Genomic DNA, 27,936 nt, shown 5'->3' on the forward strand with positions numbered 1-27,936 from the left:
CTCTTTGAAAAAGTTGGTCCAGACTTGATGGACCAAATGGCCTCTTCTACACTGTAGGGATTCTATGGTGCCTCATTATTTTAGGCTGATGATATTAGGAAAATATGAGGTTCAATTTTGACTCCAGTAAAATAGACTCCGAGGTTTTAAATAGGGTGAAAGGAGGTGCTAAATGGGTGATGAGCGGGTTTGAACGCCTGGATTTAGCCCAAATGATTTGTTCCTATTGGTTGATGAGCATAATTTGAACGTGTCTGGAGCTACCAAACCAGAAACCTGCTTGTTTTGCTCCTGAAATGCTGATTAGAAACAATTTTCCTGGAGCGATGTATGTTAGTTCCTTGCATTCAGTTGACTGAAGGTGAGGTGTGCTCTAGTTGGCAGCACGTTTTAGAATGGCTCAGGGACTGAGGGAGAAGATGTAGAGGTTCTCTGATTATAGCACCTTACTTACTGGTGGAGGGGGTCCAGGGGAGGAAGAGGATATCTGTAACTGTGGAGTAAATGGATGCCATGTCAGTTCCCTGACTGCCCCCACCCCTGCCACTGTCCTACAGCAGCTGGTGCCGCACTGCTTGGCCTCATGTCCTCTTCCCATTCCTCATCCTGCAGCACAAGGGCAACGCCTAAATGCCCACTCTCTGTCTCACCAGGTGACTCTATATAAGGTGTGGTAACACAGAACGTGGTCTTCTTTTTAGCTGAGGTCCTTAAGAGAATTTCGATAACAAATGTTGCTCAAGTACTGGCAGAGTCTTTGACGAGGTTTTCCGGGAAATCTTCCCGATGTGTTTTGGAAGTCTTCTTTGCAGCATTGAATATGAAATGGTGAAATCAACATCCATACCAAGCTTACCTCCTAACGGTTAGCTGCTGCTAGGAGAGGAGTTGGGGAAACATTAATGCCATGCAGCCTCTTCAGTGCGTTACAGCGAGCATTTTAAGGAATAACCGGTTCTGTAACAAACCCCTGAATGTCCGTACCCATCGCTGGCTTGAACTCCTTTACCAAAATGGAGCCTTGTTCTTCCTGAGAGTTAAGCTGATGTTTCAGCTTGAGCCCCAGTCTGGGTCACATATTGTTGAAAGTCGCCCCCATATTTCCTTCCGATGAAGCTCTAATTTGTAGTATGAGGTTTCAGATAAGAAAGCAAAATGGTACATTCTACACCAGCTCAAGTAGGCGAGCGGGTGAGTGCACAATGCGAGGTTATAGTACAGATCATGAAGATGCAAGTTTTAATCCATGCATGTGTATTAACTAATTTCATTCAGGACAGTGACATAGTTTAACCTGTTGGCTTCTGTTTTGCCAGAAATTGTCTAAATTGTAATCCAGTGCTGATGTGGGCAATGGGTGAGGGTAGGATTGGGCCCAGAACAGTTGTTTAAAAGTTTATTTTGTTAGCGTCACAAGTAGGCTTACATTAACACTGCAATGAAGTTACTGTGAAAATCCCCTAGTTGCCACACTCCGGTGCCTGTTCGGGTACACTGAGGGAGAATTTAGCATGGCCAATGCGCCTAACCATCAGGCCTTTCAGATTGTGGGAGGAAACCGGAGCACCCGGAGGATACTTATGTAGGCATGGACAACAGACACGCTGACTGTGCAAACTCTGCACAGTGACCAAGCCAGGAATTGAACCCAGGTCCCTGACGCTGTGAGGCAGCAGTACTAACAACTGCGTCACTAGTTGTGGCATCTCAATGAGTATTAGTGGGCTGTTCCATCAATGTAGTGGAGTTGGGACCAGAGAAATAGCAGCTTGGTCAAACTGCTGGGGAGTAAGCCAACACTTTTGGAAGAGCAGAAGATAAAAATAGGGGAAGAGATGTACATCGTGATTAGACTGGCTCTAGAATTGAACAATGGGTGACAGGCTGATTGAATACAGGCAGTCTATCTTTGCTTCAACCTCTTTGAATTCTCTTTAATTAACTGCACATATTGTGAACCATAATATATGTTAATGAGGAGACTGCTCTAAGGTATAGTTTTATTAGCAATAATTACTGAACCTTTAAAACAAGATTGAATAGATCAGGAATTCATGAGCACTTAATAAATGGAGGAAAGTTTAATATATCTGGAAATTAGAAGCAAAGAATAGCATTAATTAAGATTAAGGAATTTAACACATTTGATGCCAACATTTCAATAGGAGCTAGTTCAAGGGTTGAGTTATGAATAGCTGAGTTAATAAGAGGGCTCCCATTTCTTAGGCTGCGCTTTAACTTAAAAATTGCTCCTCTCACTGAAGACTTTTGTAATATTTTATAGCGAGGACAGGGGGAAAAGTGGGAACAATTTTTGTTTTGCATCTCCAGCTGTAATTTCTTTGCTGTAAAGTGATTTGATTTATCATTGTCACATATACAGAGATACAGTAAAAAGTATTGTTTCTTGCACGCTATACAGACAAAACATACCGTTCATTGACTTGGGCGTGACACGGTGGCACAGTGATTAGCACTGTTGCCTCACTGTGCCAGGGACCCGTGTTCATTCCCGACCTGGGTCACTGTCTGTGTAGACTTTGCACATTCTCCCCGTGTCTGCATGGGTTTCCTCCGGGTGCTCCAGTTTCCTCCCACAGTTCAGAGATGTGCAGGTTAGATTGATTGGCCATGTTTAATTGCCCCTTTGCGTCAGGGGACTAGCTAGGGTAAATATGTGGGGTTACAGGGTGGGATTGTGATCGATGCAGGTTTGATGAGCCGAATGGCCTCCTTTTGCACTGTAGGGGTTCTATGATTCTACATGGGGGAGAAGGAAAAGAGAGGGTGCAGAATATTAGTGTTGTAGTCATGGATGGATGTAGAGAACACTATTAGAAAGTTTAAAGGAGATAGTGTTAAGTTTTAAGAGCATAGAGGGTATATTGGCGACAGCTCACAAGAACTTGTCTCACTCCAGTGCCATCTTGAACTTGCATCAGTTGGCACATAGAATGAATGATGGATTTATTCACAAGACTCGTATTTTTCATTCAGAAGTTCAAAGTGAGTACTAAGTACCATAGTGAAAGGTTGAACATTAGCAGAGAATTTGAGGCAAATTGGGATCAGCGGTGAGATGACATTAATCTTGTCTTTTAAAAACCTATAGATTGTGGAAGCAAGGGAAAAGTGAGAGAGATGAGAAATTTCATGCTTTTGAGTCCCTGAGAAGAATGCAAAGACTGGAATTGACTCTTGCTTCCCAACACCATGGAAATGCAAGGGCTAGACGGGAGAATGTAGAACGGTGTATTTGGAGGAACAGAAAATGGACTTTCACTTGAGTGTGGACGATAGTGGTATTGATAACATTGCAAGCATGGAGGACAAACAGAGTGTCAGATCACAAGAAGATTACAGATGAAAAAGATCCTGTCATCCACCTTCACCCATCCAGAAATATCTAAAGATTCCAGCTGTTTTTTTTCAAATGCCCAAACCCTCTCAAAATCAGCAAAAATAACTGTTAGCATTTGTGCGCAGGAATCTCCTCTTGATATCAAAACTATTCATTCTAATATAAAAGCAAATTATTGTGGGTGCTGAATCTGAAATAAAAACAGAAAATGCTGGAAAAACTCAGCAGGTCTGACAGCACGTGCAGAGAGAGAATAGAACAGTAAGGAGTCTCAAAACACCAGGTTAAAATCCAACAGATTTATTTAGTAGCGCAAGCTTTCGGATCTTTTTCTTCTTCAGGGAGTGAAGAGCTAACAACTCTTCACTCAACAGAAGAAGAAGCAAGACTCCGAAAGCTTGTGCTACCAAATAAACCTGTTGGCCTTTAACCTGGTGTTGTGAGATTTCTTACTGTGCTCACCCCAGACCAACGCAGGCATCTCCACACTATGGAGGGAGAATAAAACCAACGTGTCGAGCCTGGATGACCCAGGATGCTGTCAGACTTGCTGAGTTTTTCCAGCATTTGCTATTTTTATGGAAGGGTCTTCATCTCCTGCAGCCTATCTGGAGGCCTCTTTCATGTGTTGATTAATGTCTGTCTGTGTGAAGAACTTCCTGTTGTAAATCTGAAGTTTGCCTTTTACAAGCTTGAATCTGTGACCTCTTCTTGAGCTACTCCTGTAATTTATTTGAAAGCAATGTTTCTGGATTTAATTTTCATACACTATTTCTAATGATTAATTATGGCACTAGATATTACCTTACAAGTGTCCAGTCCTTCCTTATAATTCAGATCTTCCATTCTGCGAATCAATCTCCTGTCTTATGTTGCTGTATTGTCTCAAATAAGAACATAGGAGCAGAATTAGGCCACTTGACCCGTTGAGTCTGCTCTGCCATTCAATCATGGCATATTTTTCTCATCCCCATTCTCTTGCCTTTCCCCATAACATTTCCTCTTATTATTCAAGAACCTATCTATCTCTGTCTTAAAGACACTCAATGACCTGGCCTCCACAGCCTTCTGGAGCAAAGAGTTCCACAGATTCAAATGTTTGAAAGTTTCCCTTTTTTATCAGTAAGCAGAGGTATGATCTGACCATAGATGCCTATAACGTGGCATCTTTTACCCAGTATTTTACAATTCTGTTTCTGTATTGCAACATTTGATTATCTTTGTTGATTGCTGTGCTGCACCAGTTGAATCTACTGAGCATCAATAACAATTCTATAGTGCCTGAGACATAATAAAACATCCCAAGCCACTTCACAGGAGATCTTAGGTGGAAATGTGACACTGTGAGTGGCACAGTGATTAGCACTGTTGTCTCACAGTATCAGGGACCCAGGTTTAATTCCATCCTTGGGCTACTCGGTTTGCACATTCTCCCTGTATCTGCATGGGTTTCCTCCCATAGTCCAAAGATGTGCAGGTTATGTGGATTGACCGTGTAAAGTGGCCTTTAATGTCAGGGGGACTAGCTAGGGTAAATATGTGGGGTTATGGGGATAGGGTCTGGGTGGGATTGTGGTTGGTGCAGACAGGATGGGCCAAATAGCCTCCTTCTGAACTGTAGGGATTCTGTGAGCCATACAAGGGAACACTGGGGCTGATGACCAAACTCTTGGTCCAAAAGAGAGATTTTAGGAAGCGTCTTTAAGGAAAAAAGACGATGAGAGGAGTAGAGAGGTTAAAGAGGGAGTTCCACTGTTTATTTTAGATTTATTATTATTGTCGCAAGTAGGCTTACATTAACACTGCAATGAAGTTACTGTGAAATTTCCCTAGTCGCCACACTTTGGCCCCTGTTTGGGTACACTGAGGAGCAATTTGGCATAGCCAGTGCACCTAATCAGCAAATCTTTCAGGCTGTGGGAGGAAACTGGAGCACCCAGAAGAAACCCACGCAGACATGGGGAGAATGTGCAGACTCCGCACAGACAGTGACCTCAGCTAGGAATCAAACCCAAGTCTGTGGCGATGTGAGGCAGCAGTGCCAACCACCATCCCACAGTGCTGTCCTTAGGACCTTGGCAGTTGACTGCATGGCTACCAATAGTAGACCAATTAAATCAGAGATGCTCAAGAGGCCAGAATTAGAGGAGCACATATATTGTGTCTGTGAAAAATCCATAACCTCTTTTAACATTATCTTTGGCTTTTTCAGCATCATTCCCAGAGTATGTGTATTGTCCACTGTTCCTGTCCAAATGAAGTACTTTACACTTTTCTGTATTAGATTGATCTTGTTTTGCTATTCATATGTTGGCCCAGATTGCGCAATCAATGGCAAAGTGATGGTGCCTTGAACAAAGCTTCCCATGGACACTAGGCAATCTCTGTGGCATGGATTTCCTCTTTCCCAATGTCCGTTAGAATCTGTTGCCCAGTGAAGGGGAACTCCAGGCATCTACCAACAGTTATGTCATTGGACAGGGAAAGCCATTCACATTGAAGTATTCTCACAGATGACAAACTAGGGGATGTAAAATGCATGGACTATATTTAAATTCATTTGTGTGTCATGGACATCGCTGGCTGGCCAGCATTTATTACCCATCCCGAGTTGCCTGAGGGCAGTTGAGAATCAACCACGTTGCCGTGGCTTTGGAATTACAAATTGGCCAATCCAGGTAAGGACGACAGATTTCCTTCCCTAAAGGGCATTAATGAACCAGATAGGTTTTTCTGACGATTGACAATAGTTCCATGGTCATCTGTAGATTCTTAATTCCAGATATTTTTTATTGAATTCAAATTCCACCAACTGCCATGGCAGGATTCAAACCCGGGTCCCCAAAACATTAGCTTAGTTTTTGTATTAATAATCTAGCAATAATACAAGGCCATCACCTCATCTGAGGCGTATATCGTGGCATATAAGTCGGCCTGGTGTATAAGATGACCCAATATATTTGGCCCCCAAAATCATGATTTTGCATAGGCAGCATGCACACGTCAATCCCCCTATAGCATGTTGTCCATATAGACAACATGCTATAGTTGTCAGACTCTATTTTTCATGGATATTCTACATACTGCTACCTTATCACTGGATGCAAGGGATCAAGCAGGTGTTACATGGTTTGCCCACACAGGGCAGACCCCACAGGGTGAGCAACAAAGAATGTGACCTGGATAGAGTGGGCATGGAGAGGATGTTTCCATAGTAGGAAAAACTAGAACCAGAGGGCACAACGTCAAACCAAAGGGATGATCCTTTAAAACAGAGATGAGGAGGAATTTCTTCAGCCAGAGAATGGTGAATCTGTGGAACTCTTGCCACAGAAGGCTGTGGAGGTGAGGCCAATGAGTGTCTTTAAGACAGAGATAGATAAGGCCTTGATTAATAAGGACATCAGGGGTTTGGGGAAAAGGCAGGAGAATGGGGATGGGAAAAACGTCAGCCATGATTGAATGGCGGAGCAGACTCGATGGACCGAGTGTCCTAATTCTGCTTCCATGTCTTATGGTCTTATGGACCATCCTCACCCACATGGTTGTGCCCCTTATTTTTAAAGATTTCTTGAGGCTTGAACTGTTGAGTTGTATGCTGACATCTGTGATACATCTTACAGAGAGTGAATCAAATGATTAAAACATCCACATCAGAAGCTGAAATATAAACAAACCCCTTTTGTGAAAAATGATTGAATTAAACACCTTGCAATTTTATCAGAATGGATTAATTTGACATTACACAAGTATACAACTAGCTAGAGAGGCACTTCTGCAGCAGTTATGGCTGTACACTGTTTCAAATACCAGTTAACCTCATTAACAAGGGTAACGGGAGGTGGTGACGTAGAGGTATTGTCACTAGACCAGTAATCCAGAGACTGAGGATAATGTTCTCTGGAGACCTGGGTTCAAGTCCCATTGTGGCAAATTGCGAAATTTGGATTCAATGAAACAAAATCTAAATTTAAAGTCTAATGATGACCATAAAATGATTGTTGTTAAAACCCATCTGGTTCACTAATGCCTTTTTGGGAAGGGAATCTGCTGTTTTCAGATGTGGCTGTAGATTCTTGGCAACGTGGTTGGCTCTTAAAAACCATAATGTGGAGATGCCAGCGTTGGACTGGGGTAAGCACAGTAAGAAGTACTGTCTTTGTATTGTCTTAAAAGCCACTCAGTTCAAGGGCGATGGAAAAGCAAAGTACAGTACAGCACAGGAACAGGTTCTTTGACCCATCAAGACTGCCCGGATCACATCGTCCTATATAGACCAACCGATGGTATCCCTCTATTCCCTCCTTGTTCATGTGTCTGTCTCAACCGCCTCTCTTGGCAGTGCATTCCAGGCCCCACCACCCTCTCTGTAAAAAAAAAACTTACCCGCACATCTCCACTGAACCTTTCCCCCCTTACCTTGAACTTGTGCCCCCTTGGATTGACATTTCGCCTCTGGGGAAAAAGCTTCCAGCTGTTCACTTTATCAATGCCTCTCATAATTTTATAAACTTCAATCAGGTCACGCCTCAGCCTCTGTCTTTCCAGGGAGAACAATCCCAGTTTATTCAATCTCTCCTCATAGCTAATACCCTCCATTACCAGGCAACATCCTGGTAAACCTTCCCTGTACCCTCTCCAAAGGCTCCACCACCTTCTGGTAGTTTGGTAAGGATGGACAGTAAATGCTGGGCTAGCCAACGACACCCACATCCCATAACATTAATTCAAGAAGTAATTTTGAACAGTGATACTACAGTATGAGGTTTTCATTAGTTTAAAGATTTTGAATTGATTGCTGCCTGCACAAAGTTCAGCACAGCCTAATGGAGAAGCATGGAATCAATGAACACAAAAACCTCCAGAGTTCTGCGTTCACTGCACATGTCAAGACACCAGAAGCTGCTGTCAGTTTCAGAGACCGACAGTTGCATCTTTATTACTGGCATAGAATCTGGACCATTTTAGTGACCAGCTTTGTCTTCCATCCAGTGATGTGAGCTGCTTTCCCAGCTACAAGAGCTGGATTCATCCTTCCGACGGATGTTTTTGCTCTTTACAGTGTTCATAGTAGCTGAGAACAAACAATGATTCGCTGCAGTAGATATTAAAACATGTTGACTGACTGTGCTCTAGCAATTACAGACTGTGCTCTGTAATCAATTAAAACTAAACCCACCAGGTGGAGCTGTTATCAGCATCTTCGCAGAGGGTTGAATTCCAAACTTAAGAGGTGAATGCAAATTATATACCCAGGTGAACTGTGTAGCAGCACTGCTGAAATATTATCATCACTTTAATTATTTATCATAAAGTTTTTAATCCATTTAATAGTCACAAGTGGGCTCACAGTAACACTGCAATGAAGTTCTTTGCAGTGAAATTCTCCTAGTTGCCACACTCCGCTGCCTGTTTGGGTACATTGAGGGAGAATTTAGCATGACCAATACACCAAGCCACGTCTTTCGGACTGTGGGAGGAACACCCGAGGAAACCCATGCAGACACGGGGAGAATGTGCAGTACACACACAGACAAGTCGCCCAAGCCGGGAATCGAACTCGAGCCCCTGGTGCTATGAGGCAGCCATGCTAACCACTGTGCCACCAGGCCACCATGTCATGCACCCATGCTATTTAATAACCGCTCGTGTATGCGTTCGCAGTAATTCAGGATTTCTACTTTGTTTTGGACTGATCTTTCTCTGCACCCTGGCTATGACTGTGACATCATATTCTGCACCCTCTCCTTTCCTTCTCCCCTATGTACTCTATGAATGGTATGCTTTGTATAGCGTGCAAGAAGCAATGCTGTATCCCAAATGCGTGTGACAATAATAAATCGAATCAAATCAGATTTCTATGCTTATAAAGGAAGCCAGCGCGTTGAAAATACAACACCTGCAACAATGAGGAAAGAGAGTGTTCAGCTTTTCTTTTGGGTGGCGTGCATTTTCAGCCAGTCGTGTTACTTCTCCCTCTTTGAGCTGACGCCCATTTCTCAGCCCCTATTGTTGAGTTAGAAAAGCAGGGAGGACGGCTGACTGAGGGTGCGTGCTCAGTGGCGAGTGTTCCTGTGTGACTCAGTGTTTAATTAGCAGTTAGGAGAGATCCGGTGGGACTGGCACAGCTGCTCCCCCAGTTTCAAAGTGCGAGACAAACAGTTTTATTTTCACACCTCGCGTGCCCCTCACTTTCCTTAACCGTGAGAAGCGACAACTGCTACTTGTGTGCGTGGGTCAACCCACAGCATGTGGGCTGCAGTCTTTCAAGAAGGCAGCTCACCACCACCACCACCTCAAGGGCAACGAGGGATGGGCAATAAATGCTGGCCCAGCCAGCGATGCCCATGGCTCACGAATGAATAAAAAACTCTTCTGCACTGCCTGTGACCCAGTCAAGTACACCACATATGAAGATTAAAAGTTGAGTCATATTAAATCTGCTGGAGCGAGGTTAATGACTTCTGATAAGCCGTATATTATAACAAAGTTCTTTCTGTTTCAGTGGATTTCAATTTGTTTATAATTACAATGGGGTTGAGTGAATTTAGGAATATAACTATATGTCCTTCTATTCCATGCACACACGTGCCAAAGCAGAGCTGGCTTGCCTCCTAAACTTTGCCCACTCCTATCCTGAATGGTTCATGCTGGGCTGGCAGACCCATCTTTGTGCCCTCACTCCATTCCACTGAAGTATCGGGACCAGCTTCTAGTACGAGACTGGCTTGTGAAAGTGTTAAGGAAAATGATTGGTCTTCTGCAACACATTGAATTCTCTTCCTGTAACTAGTGGTGCATACTAGTGGGTCCAATGAGCACAGCACGGTGGCACAGTGGTTAGCACTGCTGCCCCACAGCCCCAGGAACCTGGTTCAATTCCAGCCTCGGGTCACTGTCTGTGTGGAGTTTGCATGTTCTCCCTGTGTCTGTGTGGGTTTGCTCCGGTTTCCTCCCACAGTCCAAAGATATGTGGGTTAGGTTGATTGGCCATGCTAAATTTACCCTAGTGACAGGGGTATTAGCAGGGTAAATATGCGGGGTTACGGGAATGGGTTTGTGGTTGGTGCAGACTTGATGGGCCAAATGGCCTCCATGTGCACTGTAAGGATTCTATGAAGGCATTTGCCCCAATAATTCTATGCCATCTCTCTGTCGGACAGTCAATTCAGCCCCATTCCACACACTATCCCTGTAATCCTGCAAGTTTTTTTCCCTCAATCCACTCAGGAAACAAAGAAATAATCTTCCTCGTGGTGAAACATTGCTAGTACAGTTTGTTACATGCTTGATGCAGCAAGGATTAGTCCAATCCAATTTAAAAATGACACTTTCAAACTGATCTGGGACTTTTTAAATGTACTGTTTAGTATTCAGGCACCATGTCTCATTCTGGCACCCTCGATGGTGGTAGCCACTACACACAAATATCTAATCCGGACCACAGAATAGTTAGGGAATTGGCAGGACTGGGCCCTGCCCAAATTACGTCAGAAAATCTTCCCTGGCTGAGTATCCAAGTCTTTGGAATGTCACACTGTGCGCAATCACTTGCTTAACCATTAGAGGAAGTAACAAGTGGAATTTCTCCATGAGCTCAGCATCAATCTTGAATGCTTAAGTGATCAGTGTTACAAATATTGCTTAACGAACGTCTCTTGGGTAATCTGCTGGCATGCTGCACAAATGTGTACTGATGTGTGAGGGGGTAGAAGGGTCGGGGCTGTAATTTCAAGCCCCCCAAAACAGGTGAATTTGGGTCAGGCCAGAGCCTGCCCCAGTGGGAATAAGGATGTGGTTTCTTTGGGCATTGTGCAATCCATTAGGAATCGTGCTAAATTAACATTGATAGAGGGAGGCAGTAAAGCTAAAGTGTTACTCTATCTACCCTGAAAGAAAATCAATTTTACTTCTGTAGCATCTTTCACGACCTCAGCACATCCCTAAGTGGTTTCGTACCAACAGCAATTAAATAACTTTAATTTGTGTTGATTGAGGAATATGTATTGGCTGATGAGAACTGTGCTTGCTTTGAATAGTGCCATGAGATCCTTAACATCCGCTTGAGTGAGCAGTCATGCTCTCCATCAGAAAAATGGCACCATGGCAGTGCTGCACTCCTTTAGGGCTGCACTGAAGTGTCAGCCTAGATTTTGCATTCATTATCTTCCATTTCAAAGGCATGAGTAAGGCCACTCAACCAAGGTTGACAGTGTTCCCACGTGGGCTGCATTGGTGAAGCAGTCACCATTGAAAGGTGGTTTGTATGTAAAATGTGGGAGAGATTGGAAGGCGCAAACAAAATTGTAATAAATTCTAACACAAGCTGCTGAACAATTTGAACCAGCAGAGGAGGTAATTTGCTATAGCGGAATCAGTTATTCGGAATCCATTGGTTTATTGACTCCAGAAGTAATGTAAGAGTTAAAATTACTGAATGATGATCAGAGTAACCCAGTCATGAGCGGATGAGAGTAGGAGAATTTACAAATTTTGTTCCTGCAGCGTTGATTTATGTTCCCAATCAAGTTAATAACTGAAGCCATTAGTTGCCTAGAAACCACCATTTTTCATCTCTGTGCTTTAGCTACAAGAGGCTTTCCTTGTAATTAACTTCTGTGGTAGCTCCCCACCTCTTTACAAAACTGGTAAAAGATTGAAGCATAGGGGAAGAACACCCATATAGTGCAGCAGTCGAACACTGAACTCTTGAAAAAGTTGTTGGCCATTAAGAACATAAGAAATAGGAGCAGGAGTAGGCCATCTAGCCCTTCGAGCCTGCCCCGCCATTCAATAAGATCATGGCTGATCTGTTGTGGCTCAGTTCCACTTTCCCGCCCTCTCCCCATAACCCTTAATCCCCTCTCTTATCAAGAACCCATCAACCCGCTTCTTAAAAATATTTAGCGAGGCAGCCTCCACCACTTCAACGGGCAGAGAATTCCAGAGATTCACCACCCTTTGAGTGAAGAAGTTCCTCCTCAACTCCGTTCTAAACCGCCTCCCCTTTATCTTGAGGCTGTGCCCCCTAGTCCTACTGTCTTTTTTGAGCGGGAAGAGTCTCTCCACCTCTATCCTATCCATCCCATTCATCATCTTATACGTCTCAATGAGATCTCCCCTCATTCTTCTAAACTCTAACGAGTACAAGCCTAGTTTATTCAGCCTCTCCTCATAGCTCAATCCCCTCAACTCCGGTATCAGCCTAGTAAACCTCCTCTGCACTCCCTCCAGGGCCAAAATATCCTTGCGCAGGTGCGGCGCCCAAAACTGCACACAGTACTCCAGCTGCGGCCTCACCAATGCCCTATACAGCTGCAGCAAGACCTCCCTACTTTTATATTCAATCCCCCTCGCTATGAAGGCCAGCATCCCATTCGCCTTCCTGACCACCTGCTGCACCTGCAAGCTGGGTTTTTGCGACTCATGCACAAGGACCCCGAGGTCCCTCTGCACCGTCGCCTGCTGCAGTTTTTCGCCACGTAAGTAATAGTCCTTCCTACCATTCTTCCTACCAAAGTGGACCACCTCACACTTGCCAACATTAAATTCCATTTGCCATTTCCTGGCCCATTCGCCCAGCCTATCTAGATCCTTCTGCAGACTCTCCACACCCTCCGCACAATTTGCCTTTCCCCCAATCTTGGTGTCATCAGCAAATTTCGACACCCTGCACTCGGTTCCCTCCTCCAGATCATCTATATAAATGGTAAATAGCTGAGGCCCCAGCACCGACCCCTGGGGCACCCCACTAGTCACCAACCGCCAATCCGAATAGCACCCATTGACCCCCACTCTCTGCCTCCTATTTGACAACCAATCCTCTATCCACGCTAACACCCTACCCCCAACTCCATGTCCCCTGACCTTCTGCAATAACCTCTTGTGAGGAACCTTGTCAAACGCCTTCTGAAAATCCAGAAAGACCACATCCACCGGCTCTCCTCTATCCACTGCCCTAGACACATCCTCATAGAACTCCAGTAAATTTGTCAGACACGACTTCCCTTTAATGAAACCGTGTTGCGTCCGCCCTATCAAGCAATTCCCTTCAAGATGTCTCGCAATTTCCTGCTTAATGACGGATTCTAACATTTTACCTACCACAGACGTTAAACTAACCGGCCTATAATTCCCCGCCTTTTGCCTGGCACCCTTCTTAAACAACGGCGTAACATTAGCCGTTTTCCAATCTTCCGGCACTTCCCCGGAATCAAACTTTGAAGGTTATGACACAGGACTGAGATTTTTTTCTATCCATTCCTGGGACACGGGTGTCACTGGCTGGCCAGCATTTGTTGCCCATTCCTAGTTGCCCTTGAAACTGAGTAGCTTGCTAGGCCATTTCAGAGGGCAGTTGTGAGTCAACCACATTGCTGAGACTCGAGTCGCGTGTAAGCCAGATCAGGCAAAGATGGCAGATTTCCTCCCCTAAAGGGCATTCGTGAACCAGATGTGTTTTTCTGACAATCGACAGTGGCTCCATGGTCATCAGCAGATTCTTAATTCCAGATACGTTTTGTTGAATTTGAATTCAAATCCCACCATCTGCCTTGGCGGGATTTGAACCCAGGTCTCCAGAATATTTTCTGAGTTTCTGGATTAATAGCCCAGCGATAATTCCACTAGGCCAACACCTCTCCTATTAGATTTAGCAGCCTGGCTCCAACGACTGTGAGAGTAATTAGTGAGAGGCTGGAATAGATCGCACAGTGCTATCCGAGTCCATCAGAATAAAGGGTTAGAGTTACAAGAAAGCTGTGAATCTCTTGAAGAGGGATGGAATATGACATCTACAAATGCCTTTGCTCTGTGCTCCATTCACACTGAATGTAGGAAAGATACAGCAAGCTGATAAGTACTTGAAGCAACTGAATGCGAGACTAATATTTCAAATGCCACTGCTTTGGAATATCAATTGCCAAATGTTGATTGACCAATTGTGAATTTTTAATTCTAATTTCCAGTACTGAATTTTTTTAAAAATGACAAGAACGACCCATGATATTGTTCACAAATTGGAGGATACACAGCTTTATAAATTAGGAGCTTTTTACCATGCAATTCATATTTATTTTTCTGCTTTTAAAGTTTAGTTATTAGTGTCACATGTAGGCTTACATTCACACGGCAATGAAGTTACTGTGAAAATCCCCAAGGCGCCACATTCCAGCATCTGTTCGGGTACACTGAGGGAGAATTTAGCTCTAACCAGCATATCTTTCAGACTGTGGGAGGAAACCGGAGCACCCGGAGGAAACCCACACAGACATGGAGAGAACGTGCAGACTCCACACAGAGAGTGACCCAAGCCAGGAATCGAACCCAGGTTCCTAGTGCTGTGAGGCAGCAGTGCTAACCACTGTGTTGCTTTTAAGTCTTAAGTTGTGTAATCTGCCTAAAATTTGAAGGCCACAATGTATAATTACTGTTAGGTACATCTCGGCTTTTTGGCTAAGGTCAAGTGTTAGATCCAGCTTAAGATGGCGTGCAGTGCCTCATCTTATCAAGTTGGATCTCGTTTGTCTCCCTTGTGGAGATCATGAATTGGGTACAGTTGGATCTTGAATTTGGTTTTTGGAGCAAGCAAGGAATGGTTTTGGCTTTACCTGGTCCACTCTGAGCATTGGGCTTTGTAACACTGGAGTAAAAAAAAATTAAAAAGGCATAATTGTCATTATCTGGAGGTCACTAAGAGGCTAATGACTTGTCTGTCTTTCACATTTTATTGAAAGTGATGCTTGAGGTGTGATGTGTATATCCGCTCATTTTATCTGCATCGTGTTATTTTCCCCCAATCTGATTATTTTCTCTCTGTCCTTGAACCTGTTAACTTAATGTTACTTCAGAAGTTCCCAATTGTGAATTTTTTTTTACACTCAAAAGCTTCCCGTCGTAATACTTTTGCTATCAATGCCATTATTTTTATTAGCGATTTATTAGAAATTCCCAAGGAGTTCATTATCCACTTTAATCACTTGGATTAAAAGATGAGGAAAAATTTCTAGTTTCACCTGGTGTCAGAGTTAATAAATACTGAGTAAGAGATGTGAGCCAATTAGAGTACTTTCTTTGTGCTGAAGCAGTTTTATATAGCCACTGACATTGGTGCAATGGTTCACCTAAATTTAAATAGTTGGGGTGGAGTTTTCCTGTCCCACCTGCCACTGGAATCACTGTGTGGGTGTGTGTGTGTGTGTGGGTGTGGGTGGGAGAGTGGGGGGTGGCATGGCGGGGCAGGGGGTGAGTAAGTGAGTGAGGTGGGGTTGCTCCATATTAGATGTGTGGCCTGATCACAGCGTCAGGGACCCGGGTTTCATTCCCAGCCAGGGTCACTGTCCATGTGGAGTCTGTACATTCTCTCCACATCTGTGTGGGTTTCCTCCGGGTGCTCCGGTTTCCTCCCGCACGTCAAAGATGGGCAGGTGGTTGCCCATTGACCTCGGGTGGGATTTTCCTGTTTTGGGTTGAGCATGGTCGGAAAATCCCACCTTAGAAGTTGACTTTAAAAAGGCATTCTTTGCAAATCGGCGCTGAAGTTGTAAATCTACAGGGAGACCCTAGGGAGGCACACTCAGAATCTGAGGACGAGAGAGAGAGGAAGGTGGTGGTTTTCCAAGCATTCTGCAGGCATCACAGGAGAGCCCGTCACACCCAGCGGGAACCATGAACGGCGAGAGCTGGTTGGGAACTGGACGGAGATTGTTTTTGGGATTGTGCTGGCGGGTAAGATAGACAGATAGCTAGAAGCAGGGAGGTTGTTTCCATTGGCAGGTGAAACTAGAACTAGGCGGCATGGCCTCAAAATAAGGGGGAGCAGATTTAGCATTGAGTTGAGGAGGAACTTCTTCACCCAAAGGGTCGTGAATCCCCTGCCCAGTGAAGCAGTTGAGACTACCTCATTGAATGGTTTTAAAGCAAGGATAGGTAAATTTTTGAACAGTAAAAAAAATTAAGGGTTCTGCTGGCCGGATGAGTAAGTGGAACCGAGTGCACGAAAAGATCAGCCATGATCTTATTGAATGGTGGAGCAGGCCCAAGGGGACAGATGGCTCCTAGTTCTTACGTATGCCACTATCAACAGGGCTTGTACGAGTTACCTTTTTGGAGTGTTGTCGGCATGCACAGTTTTGTAGCATACAATGGAAAATTTACTACAGGGATTACACAGAGTTACAGATTATTTAGATGATGTGCTGATTACTGGAAGAGGAGCACTTAGCCAGTTCGGAGGAGGTATTAAAAAAGTTCACATTTGGGAAGTGAAAAATTTTCACTATGATTCCTGGGACGGGAAGATTTGGCACCTAGAGTTTGGTCCAGCTCTCGTGGTTTACGCACCCACACCATTGACAGCTCCTCGATAACACACGTGCTGCTTCCTCTGAAAGTGGTTTCATCAAGGAATATAATCATCCTGATTTTCTTTTCCTGTGTAAACAGTAAACGTTAATTAAAGCTTTGCCTCTGCTGTGAATAGCATGTTAATTTCCTTAATAACGCTGTTCAGAGCACTTGACATGCTGATGAGGTGTAAGTAGAAGATGGTTCAGGCTGTCTGCAAACAATTGCTTTATCAAGACTGCTGGCTGAACCTCATTTACAGCAATAGACTTATCACTCAGAATATCATTGGGTAATGGGCTGTAGCGTCAACAGCTTGACATTTGCAGTTGTTATGGTGACTGACAAAATAGATAAGAGTTGGATCATCGTCATATCCTATAAATATGCAAACAGGATGTTTGATTAACATGGCTTATCCCACAGTAGCCTTTAGAGCTGTGAAAATTCAGAATATATCTGCGATTTACATGTATTCATAGGATCCCTACTGTACAGAAGGAGGCCATTCAGCCCACTGAGTCTGTACTGACCACAATCCCACCCGATCCCCCCCTCCAGCAATCCCACACATTCACCTTGCCAATCCCCCCTGACACCAGGGTCAACCCAGCATGGCCAATCACACGCCCATCTTTGAAGTGTGGGAGGAAACCGAAGCACAGGGAGGAAACCCACGCTGACACGGGGAGAATGTACAGACTCCACATGGACGCTGACCCTAGCCGGGAATCGAACCCGGGTCCCTGACGCTGTGACCAGGCCACACATCTAATACACAGCCACCCCACCTCACCCTCACCTGCCCACCAATGCTGTCAGGCATACACTCACCTCCCACTGCTTCCACCCAACTCCAGCTACTCAACTTTGGCAGACACATTGCCTAAACACAGTGCAACACAGTCACTGGTATTCTTCCAGCTCACAGCACAAGATGCCGTACATTAGAAGGAAACCATGCAGAAGCTGTGGCAGGGGTATATTCACCCTACGGAAGGGATGGAGCTAGTTGTGTAAGAGCTCGTGGCATCTAGTGTTCACAGCAGAATCTGCACTGACTACAATCCCACCTGGGCCCTATCCCTGTGACGCTATGTATTTAACCAAGCTAATCCCCCTGACACTGAGAGTCAATTTTCCATGGCCAATCAACCTAACCCACACAGCTTTGGAACGTGGGAGGAAACTGGAGCACCTGGAGCTGAACTAAGCATGTACGGGGAGAACGTGCAAACTCCACACAGTCACCCGAGGCTGCAATTGAACCCAGGTACTTGGCGCTGTGAGGCATCAGTATTAACTGTTGTGCCACCCATATCAGTGACTGATGCTGAGAACATCATGGATGACAGTGTATTCCTGCCTTATGCCCTTTCTCAAATCTCAGATCACTCCTTATCTATGGGGCATGATAAATAGGCTGTGTACAATCTGATTTTTCATCATTCAGAAACCCAAGAACAGCTGCCTGCCAACCACAGCAGCTGCAGGAGGAAGGGGAGAAAATAGCAACTCCGATGAAGATTTGTCAGTTGATGAGGCACTCACAGCCACCACATCAAATACTGGCTCTGCACATACCTTAGCATAGAATTGGAAACAACATGGTGAACAGTATGGGCATAAATGGGCTTCAGCCCATCCAAGGGTAAATGATGGTCCATTTAACAGCTCACCAGAGTGTGAGGTGACAGTATCGTCCTGCTGCAGGGGACTCGAGGGATCGTCAATTGGGCAGCATCCAGGAGAACACTGAGACACGCTGAGTTGCTGGGTGCTTTGGTTGGCCTGCCAGATAACATCCAGTTTAAAAGCATGGCTCTAAATAGGTAGAGGTCATCATACAGGTCTTACCATCTCCACAACCTCTGCCTTTTTTTTTATTCATTGGTGGGACACGGACATCGCCGGCCAGCATTTATTGCCCACCCCTGAGGCCATTTGAGCATTCAGTTGCTGTGGCTCTGGAGTCACGTGTAGGCCAGACCAGGTGAGGATGGCAGATTTCCTCCCCTAGTGAACCAGTTTTTCTGACAATTGACAATGGTTTCATGGCCATCAGTAGATTCTTAATTCCAGATTTTTTTTACGTTGAATTCAAATTCCACCATCTGCCATGCTGGGATTCGAACCTGGGTCGCCAAAACATTCGCTGAGTTTCTGGATGAGGTCTAGCGATAATACTATTAGGTCATTACCTCCCCTGCTGTGTCTCCCTCTCTTGCTGCAACCAAGAGGTACAGCAACTGCTGACCAGTTTTTGTCAGGACAGATTAGCTAATCCCCCGCCATTCTTGTCACGCTCCCTGCCAAATCCAGGAATTCCACACAACATCCTCAAAAACACTCAAATTAATATTTTGAGAGACTTTGCAGTAAAAGATTTTAAAAATCACTTTACCTGGAATTCGATGATTGATGCTTCAGGTAATGCAAATCCTGTGTCTTTCATCTGAGTCTGATCTTGGGTCGTAGAATGGACCTTTGTGATATCACTTGGGGCTTCAACTCAGCAAATTGGCTCCGTGCCATCTGGATAGCAACAGTTCAGCTACTTCAGCACCCACACAAGACACCCACATCTTGCTCCAGAGGCCATGCTACATGATCTCCCCACAAACAGCAAAATAGCATCCATATCCCGGAGCGGAAGCAGCTTCAGCGACAGTATAGAGTGTTTGAAACTTAATCAAATCTCTAACAGAGAAAAGAATAAAGGGGCAATTTGAAGCAAATGATACAATGAATAGTATGCATGGAGTTCAAAAGGGAAAATCTTGTCTGACCAACCTTATTAATTTTCCTTTGAAGAGTTAACAGATCGAGTTGATGGGGGTAGTGCAGTCGATGTAATTTATCTGGATTTTCAAAAGGTTTTCTATAAGGTACTCCATGATAGACGAATTAATATAGTCACAGAATACAGAGTAAGGGGACATGTGGCAGAATGGATTGCTAGCTGGTTTTAGGACAGTAAGTGGGAATAAAGGGTAGTTATTCCAAGTAGTGGAGGCTGGGAAGTAGCTGGAACCGGAGCATCCAGTGGAAACTCGTGCAGACACAGGGAGAACGTGCAAACTCCACACAGTTTGCATTAACAATTGGGACTTTGGAATCAAAATCATTTTTAAATTTGCCGAATATACCAAATTGGGAGGATGGTCAAGACTAGGAAGACGTACAATAAATTACAAGAGGACCTTAATAAACTTGCAGAATGGGCAAATAATTGGCAACTGAAATTCAACCCTCATAATTGTGAGGTAGTACATTTTAAAAGGGAGAGTGGGGAGGTCGCTTGCTGTCCAAAAGGTGCAAGACTAGGTGAGATAGAGAAATGGAGATTTTAAATTCTTTTTTGTTCATTCATGCGACATGGGCGACGCTGGCTGGCCACCATTTACTCCGAATCCCCAATTGCCCGAGGGCAGTTGAGAGTCAACCACATTGCTGTGGCTCTGGAGTCACATGTAGGCCAGACCAGGTAAGGATGGCAGATTTCCTTTCCTAAAGGACATTAGTGAATTAGATGGGGTTTTCAACTTTTCTTGTGCAGAAGGAGGTCACTCAGCCCATCAGCCCATCAAGTCTGCACCGACAGACCATCTCATTCCTGGCCCAATCCCCACCCTATCTGTTTAACTTCATGCATTTACCCAAGTAATCCCCCTAACCCACACATCTTGGGACACTGAGGGTGAATTTAGCAAGGTCAGTCTATCTAATCTGCACATCTTTGGACTGTGGGAGGAAACCAGAGCACTTGGAGTAAACCCACACAGATATGGGGGGAACATGTAAACTACACGCAGACTGTGACCTGAGGCCGGAATCAGACTTGGGTCCCTGACACTGTGAGGCAGCAGTGCTAACTGCTGTGCCACCATGCCATCCAAATTGACAATGGCTTCATGGTCATCAATAGATTCTTAATTCCAGATTTTTTTAAATTGAATTCAAATTCCACTAGCTGCCATTTGAAACCAGATCCCCAGAACATTATCAGACTTTCTGGATTAATAGTCAAACAATAATGCCACTAAGCCATCACCTCCCTGGACTACAAATACACCAATTGCTAAGACTTGTACAGCAGGTTACCAAGGCCGTAAAAATGACAGATCAAGCACTATAGGTATATACCTAAAGGACAGAATTAAAAAGTTAGCAAGTTACGTTGATGAGCACTGCTGCCTCACAATGCCAGGGACCCGGGTTCAATTCCCAGCTTGGCTCACTGTTTGTGCGGAATCTGCACAATCTCCCCATGTCTGCGTGGGTTTCCTCCGGTTTCCTTCCACAGTCTGAAAGATGTGCTGGTCAGGTGCATTGGCCATGCTATATTCTCCCTCAGTATAAGCGAGCAGGCGCCAGAGTGTGGCAACTCGGGGATTTTCACAGTAACTTCATTGTGGTGTTAATGTAAGCCTACTTGTGACAATAATAAAATAAACTTTATGCTAAGCCTGTATCAAACCCTGATTTGACCGCACTTTGAGTATTGCTTACTGTTCTGGTTGCCATGTTAAAAGAAAAGATTGTAGAAGCACTGGAGGAGGTGTAGAGAAGATTTGCAAAGAAGAAACAGTATTCACAGGGTGTACGTATCAGGAAAGAATGAACAGGCGGCGTCTCTTTCCTCTTGAAATTAAAATTATAAAAAGGTTTTGACAAAGAGAGTAGAGAGAGACTGTATTCTCTTGTGGGGAAGAGCAATATAAAATAGTGACCAGGAAATCCAATAGGGAATTCAAAGTAATGTTTCTAGCTAATGAGTGGCCATAATATTGAAATGGCTTCTGCAGCCAGTGGTGGAAGTGCGAGTCATTTCAGGGAAAGCTCAGAAGCATTTAGGGAAAAGAGAATAGATGGTTACACTGAAAGATTTGGATGAGGCAAGATAGGAGATGGCTGGAGTGCAGCATAAATTGCTGGCATGGATTGAAGGGTCTGCTTCTGTGCCATTCCTATGTAATCAGTAGCTTCTCCTTGGCTATAGTGACACTGAACCAAAAGGAATCTGATAAAAGATTGTAAGCGATAAAGTAAGTCATGATTGTTAGCCAGGAATGTGGTGTTGAGGATCAGACATGATTATATTGAATGGCAGAACAGGCTCAAAAGGCCTACTGCTGCTCCTACTTTCTATATTTCTATATCAACATTGGTTCAGTGATAGCACTCACATCTGAGATAGACAGGCTTGGGTTTTAATTCCAGAGTCATGAGCAGTTAAGCTATGCTAGTACTTCCGTATTGAGGGAGTTAATACTTCGATCCAGCACTGAGAGCGTTAATACTTCAATCCAGTACTGAGGGAGTTAACACTTCAATCCAGTACTGAGGGAGTTAGTACTTCAATCCAGTACTGAGGGAATTAGTATTTCAGTCCAGTCCTGAGAGAATTAGTACTTCGATCCAGTACTGAGAGAATTAGTACTTCGATCCACTACTGAAGGAATTAGTACTTTGATCCAGCACTGAAGGAGTTAGTACTTCGATCCAGTACTGAGGGAGTTAGTACTTCAAACCAGTACTGAGGGAGTTAGTACTTTGATCCAGTCCTGAGGGAGTTAGTACTTCGACCCAGTACTGAGGGTGTCAGTACTTCGACCCAGTACTGAGGGTGTTAGTACTTCGACCCTGTACTGAGGGTGTTAGTACTTCGACCCAGTACTGAGGGAGTTAGTACTTCAGTCCAGTCCTGAAGGAATTAGTACTTTGATCCAGGACTGAGGGAGTTAGTACTTCAAACAAATTTGTTAAACTCTCTTAACCAAATTGGCTCCCTCAGGTGAGCATAAAGGACACCCTGGCATTATTCATAGAACAGCAGGACAATTCAGATTAAAATTCATGCTTCAATTTACACAATTGAAAACTAATGATCTGGTTATTTATCTAGGTGCTGATAGTGGGTTGTTGCTATATACAAATTAGCCTCTGTATTTCCCTACAATACATGACTCTTCAAACATCCTCCATTGACTGTGAAACATTTTTTGAATGCCCTGAAGTTGTGAAAGGTATTATGGAAATGCAAATATTCTTTTTCTTTGTAAGAGACTTAATGCCTTACACTGTACATTTTTATAATAAATAGAGATGTATTCTCACTGCTATTTCAAACATTAAAGCTGGCCTTTGGCTGAACAAGATTTTTTTTTCAATCATTCGTGGGATATGGGCATCTCTGATGGCCAGCATTTATTGCCCATTCCTAGTTGCTCTTGGACAGTTAAGAATCAACCACATTGCGGTGGCTCTGGATTCACATATAGGCCAGACCAGGTAAGGACGGCAGATTTCCTTCCTTAAAGGACATTAGTGAACCAGATGGGTTTTTCCGACAATCAACAATGGTTTCACGGTCATCATTAGATTCTTAATTTGCAATGTTGGGAATATTGTACCTTGGTATCTCTGAGGAGCCACTAATAGTCAGCTATGGACTGCACAGCCCAACTTCAAAGAGAGCTATCAAAGACCATTTGTATTTGATGATCCATTCTTAGCAGCAATAGAGTAAGGGTCTGCAGAGACAACAGACACCTCAAACATTTCTCAACTCATCATGAATGGGACGTTTGGCTGTATTTGAGACCCGGATAAATTCTAAACGATTGATTCTCATCCTTTGTTGAAGACCTGGTGGATAGGTGGGCTCATGCGGTGTAGGCCTCTGGCTTGCTGAACAAGTAAAATTGTCTTGCTGAGCTGAAGAGCTCCGTCTGCTCTGTATCATCTAACTAGCAGCCTCTTGGAAAGGGAGCTCTATCCAGGTTGAACATCTACACTGCTTCTGTTGGAACTTCTGTACCATCGCCTACAAGACTGAGTCATCTCTGTATGTCTATCTCATCATGAGAAGTGAACACCACCAGAAAAGTGAATTACACAGCATTGGTTTTCAACCCACTGACCTGCATGAAGGAATACCTCATTAAACTTTGACTCTGGATCTGGAATCCACATGAAATGATACTTATTTCCTCCATTGTCTCTGTACTGTAAAACCTTTCTTTTCTCTATCCTTTTTACTGTGATCATAGAACCCTACAGTGAAGAAAGAGGCCCTTCGGCCCATCGAGTCTGCACCGACCACAATCCCACCCAGGACCTACCTCCACATCCCTATATATTACACCCACTAATCCCTCTAACCTACACATCCCTAGACACTAAGGGGCAATTTCTTAGCATGGCCAATCAACCTAACCCGCACATCTTTGGACTGTGGGAGGAAACCCACGCAGACACGAGGAGAATGTGCAAACTCCACACAGACAGTGACCCGAGCATCGAACCCAGGACCCTGGAGCTGTGAAGCAGCAGTGCTAACCACTGTGCTGCCGTGCCGCAATGGGGTAACTGTGGCTCTCCTTTTTGTGTTTTGAGTCTGTGCAAATAAATTAACACTTCAAGTTAATCCTATCTCATGTTTTTCTAAGGGGTAATTAGTAGAAGGTTACATCAGATCAAAATCGAGATACTGGGGAAATATGCTACCACTTACACTACCAAATGTACTACAGCAAATATGCTACCACCGGACAGCATGGTGGCACAGTGGTTAGCACTGCTGCCTCACAGTGCCAGAGACCCAGGTTCAATTCCTGGCTTGGGTGACTGTCTATGTGGAGTCTGTACGTTCTCCCGGTGCCTGCGTGGGTTTCCTCTGGGTGCTCCAGTTTCCTCCCACAGTCCAAAAGATGTGCAGATTTGGTTGATCAACCATGCTAAGTTGACCCTAGTTTCAGGGGCATTAGCTGGGTAACTATGTACGGTTATGGGGATAAGGTGGGATTGTTGTCGGTGCAGGTTTGATGGGACGAATGGCATCCTCCTACTCTGTAGGGATTCTACGATTCTTATAAAGGGGGAAACAAATCAAAAATAACATTTTGATTGTGGACAGAGAGTTAGAGGAGAAATTAGTGCTATTATAATCAACACCCCACTCCACTCCTGTCTGTAACATCTTTAAAAGTATTGTCCAGGAACTTCCTGGTTCTCTAATGTCAGATTTTGGGAGTATCCCGAAGGTGCGCCGAGGAATCTCTCTGAGGAATGCTTCCCCGGATAAGGCATCACATCCACCAAGCACTGCTAACTTCCCCTGGACAATTGTGCTGTGTTGGGGCAACTTAAATCACTTGCTTGAATGGTTCTGCCAGTTTTACATCAGTAGTTACTCTGAAAGAGTTAGGAACAATAAAACCACTTCTAACATCAGTGTAACCGTTTTAAAAGTCCAGGCCAAGCCTTACATCCCTTACACTCTGGAACCCCAATACCTGACCAATCAATCCCCAGTGTATTCCTAACACCCCCTTTTCACCACCCCCCTGTCCTGGTCCTTTAGCATCAGGGGGTCTAGTAGGTAAATATGTGGGCACAGTTTCCCATAGCTCACTGGAGTTGCACTGTGCCGTGGCCTTTGAAGACTCTTTTTTGCTACAAGTTCCAAGCAACTGCGGCCAGAAGAGATTTGAAGTGCACTTTAAACCCCTATAATTCCAGTGGGCCACGACTTTACACCACTGGGTGGAAATTATGACCCATTAGGTATCTCTTGATACACAAAAAGTCTCATCTAGACAATTGGGATTTTTTTTAAAGAGAATTTGCAAACAACAGGACCTTACCGTAAAAGCAAACAAATGTATTCTGCCCACTACACCCAACACTCACCTTTTCATCAACTGACTCCCCAGAAAGGCCAAAGGAAGCCAGAGAGTACTGAATACCAGGGAGTACCAAATAGGCAGGATTCTCTCATTTCAGCTCCATGTATCCCATCCCAGTTAGCAGTGCCACCCAATGTGTTCCAGCACAAGGAAGGGTAGGATGATCTCAGAGGGAGAATGAAACTCCCGCTTTTCCCTGTCCCAAGTTTACAAGGACAGGAACTCAACCCAGAGAAAATAGATTGTCTCTGTGTGCATACTTCAGTGGCTGCCTGGACACTGAGGTGAATTCAATCATTGGCCAAATAGGTAATCAATTATAAATGAATAGAAGTGCTACAATCAGATCAAATCTAGAAGGCCTCAGCGATTTATTAAAACATGAAGCAAATTGAAAAATACTGATTAATTTCTCTGTTCCTCTTCCTTTTTGACTGGTATTGTAGAAACTAGAGTCGAGATTTTGAGAAGTGTGATCTTAGGCTTGGCTTTTACTTGTGCTATTTTTAAAAATGTTATTCCTTTCTCAGAGTTGCAAAACCGATGTGCAGAGAGGATGGGGCAAGCCGTTAATACATCTCTTTGTATACTCCAAAATCAAACGCACGTTCAGATTAAACATAATTCATGGTCCCCACATAAGAGACATAATCGATCTAAACTGACAAGAACAGACGTTACACCTAATCTCATGCTTGATGCTATGTATAGAATCATAGAATCAGTGCAGTGCAGAAGGAGGCCATTTGGCCCATCGAGCCTGAACAAACAACAATCCCGCCCAGGCCCCATCCCTGTAACCCCACGTATTTACCTTAGCTAGTCCCCCTGACACTAAGGGACAATTTAGCATGGACCAATCTATGTAATCTGTGCATTTTTGGACTGTGGGAGGAAACCAGAGAATTTGGAGGAAACCCACGCAGACATGGGGAGAACATGCAAACGCCACACAGTTAGTCACCCAAAGCCGGAATTGAACCCGGGTCTCTAGCACTGTGAGGCAACTACCGTGCCACCCTTAAACATGACCTTAGGCAAAGCTGTATTATAAAACAGAGCCCCAAGTATTGGTACTGATTGTTTTCGCTGGAGTTCAGGCGAATGAAGGGGGGTCTCATAGACACTTATAAAATTCTAACAGGATTAAAGAGGGTAGATGCGGGGAGGATGTTCCCAATGGTCGGAGTGTGCAGAACCAGGGTCATAATCTGAGGATTCAGGGTAGACCATTTAGGATGGAGATGAGGAGACATTTCTTCACCCAAAGAGTGGCGAGCCTGTGGAATTCATTACTACAGGAAGTAGTTGATGTCAAAACATTGAATGTAATCAAGATGCGGCTGGATATAGCACTTGGAGCAAAAGTGAACAAAGGCTTTGGGGAGAAAGCAGGATTAGGCTATTGAGTTGGATGATCAGCCATGATCGTATGAATGATAGAGCAGGCTCGAAGGGCCAAATGGCCTCTTCCTGCTCCTATCCTCTATGTTTCCTCTATGTACTCTTAGTACCAGTGCCTGAATTTGTAATTGCAGAAATCGGGGGGGTTCCTTCAGCATTGCATCTTTCAGTGAGTTGAAAATCCTGAAGGTGCTGCCACAACTCTCACCTTTCCCTGGCACCTCTACTTGATGTAAACAGTCCTTGCTGCTGCCGCTCGGAATATTACCAAGGCTTTTAAGTGAACAAGTCAGAACCTAAGGGAAAAAAGATATAGTGGCCATTTATTCAAATAATACATAGTTTTGATCATGTTGTCTACTTAAATTTAGTTTTGTTACACTATTGACCTTCTGCTGTTTGCAAATACAGTGTGCATAATTATAATTGTCAGTTTCTGCATTCCTGACTTGAAGCTACAAAAACTGTTATTAATTGCCCCAATATGCATATGTATTTGAGTACGTAATTTGGATAGCTGCACTCCGAGACAAAATTAGAACCAAGTGCTTCTTAGGTACTCCAACAAAATATCCATAATTACTCTGGTTATCAGGAGCAAAGAACAGGAGCATAGGAACAGGAGGAGGCAATTTAACCCCTGACCCTCATTGTACTGAGACCAAGGCTTATATGTGATACTCTTTCATGGGCATTGCTGATTAGGCCAGCATTTATTGCCTATCCCCAATTGCCCTTAAGGGGGCATTTAAGAGTCAACTGCATTGCAATGGCTTTGAAGTCACATATAGGCCAGACCAGGTAAGGACAGCAGATTTACTTCCCTAAAGGACATTAGTGAACCAAATTGGTTTTTCCAACAATTGACAATGGTTTCGCGGTCATCGTTAGACTTTTTAATTCCAGATTTTTATTAATTGAATTCAAATTTCACCATCGACCGTGGTGGGAATCAAACCAGGGTCCCCAGAACATTACGCAGAGTCTCTGGATCGTGAGTCCAGTAACAATACCACTACTTGCTCTAATGCTAAACATCTGAGTTTGCCCCATGTCCCTTATTAGCTTGGTATAACATTAATCTATCAATCCCCATTTTAATTGGGTAGCAAATGCCACTTGCGGGGAAGAGAG

At 44.1% G+C, this 27,936-nt stretch overlaps 1 protein-coding gene across 1 annotated transcript in view; it reads left to right on the plus strand.

Annotated features, from left to right (window-relative positions):
• The window catches only part of LOC145356101 (coiled-coil domain-containing protein 60-like), a 90,755-nt gene that overhangs the window by 16,225 nt on the left and 46,594 nt on the right, over nt 1-27,936 (plus strand). The gene's annotated exons all lie outside the window — the stretch shown is intronic.

The sequence above is a fragment of the Carcharhinus amblyrhynchos genome, chromosome 20, assembly GCF_965287045.1.
Source record: "Carcharhinus amblyrhynchos chromosome 20, sCarAmb.v2.hapA, whole genome shotgun sequence".
NCBI lineage: Eukaryota > Metazoa > Chordata > Chondrichthyes > Carcharhiniformes > Carcharhinidae > Carcharhinus > Carcharhinus amblyrhynchos.